Raw genomic sequence first — 1251 nt, forward strand, 5'->3', positions numbered from 1 at the left:
TGCTCGAACCGAGAGGGCGGAGTTAAATAGAGTCGCATCAGCTGACACATGGAACCAAAACGATGTCAGTGTACTAAAGTGGAGGTTGAATGGCTCAAAGTATTAGAAGCACCTACATCTTATAAAAATAACTGCTGCATCCCCTTTGCTGAGCTGCCACACAGTCTGCCGTCAGCCGTGATGTCACTGTCGCAGATCACTTCACGTGTGTGCATCTTCATTTGTCATTTCACCTCCTGTCACTTTCCCCTGTGAATTATTGATGTGTGGCTGTGAGGGGATTGTCCTGCAGACTGAAACACACACAGCCCCCTGACTGTGGAAAAACCACTTAAGATGACATGATTGGAGTGAACAGTTCAGAGCAGGCTTGTGCCACATGGCCTAGGGCAGTGGGGGAGGTGAGAGAGTTCAAGGTTAAATAGTAATTTACTGGTGGTTAAATCCATCGCAGGCCAAGATCAGCAGACACAACACAGGAGCTACAAAAACACAGTGATGTGAGGAACTCTAGAACTCTAGTCTAAATGTAACTCAAGTACTCACTTTCAGAATTTTATGTGATTTCAGTTGATGGACGATTTTTTTTTTAGGAAGGCAAATTGGATTTATCAAAAACATTAACTGTTTAGTTTCATGGTAGCAGACAAACTGCAAAGTACCTACAGACAGTTTTTGCAAGGACGAGGTTTCCTATTTTCTGTTATAAATTCCAGGCCACAGCTCAGGTTTGGTCTAAAAACTATTCCAATGGTATCATCAGGGTTAATTTCTCTTAAAGGTGGGTCAAGGCAGCTTCAAAAGGCCTGACTACAGACTGTATGTAAAAGATGGCAGCAGACAACAGTGGTGGATCTATTCACATGACAGATGTAACATTAAGTTGTTTGCTGTAGGGTTACGTGAATAAGGCTCCAGTGAACAAACCTAGAGACCAGTTGGCAACTACTGATGTCTATTCTCTGGTTGGGAAATAGTTGGTTAAATAAATGTTAATAATGAGTCCTCATTGTGTATTACACTGGCATGAATGCAGTGTAGTAAGAAGCAGTGAGTTTCAGAGCCACCCCTGTGAAATTAATGGTGGCAGTCTGGTGACCTTGATAAAACCCGTCTGGCTCCACTGCTGTGCCCACTTCAGGCCACCCTCTCCCTCCACCTTAAACACTGCAATTTGTCACAGTGACACTTCATATAAGAAACTAAGCTTGCACATTACTGTTGTAGCACCCAAACCAAACCTCATTTTAA

The sequence above is a fragment of the Astatotilapia calliptera genome, chromosome 17, assembly GCF_964374335.1.
Source record: "Astatotilapia calliptera chromosome 17, fAstCal68.1, whole genome shotgun sequence".
Lineage (NCBI taxonomy): Eukaryota > Metazoa > Chordata > Actinopteri > Cichliformes > Cichlidae > Astatotilapia > Astatotilapia calliptera.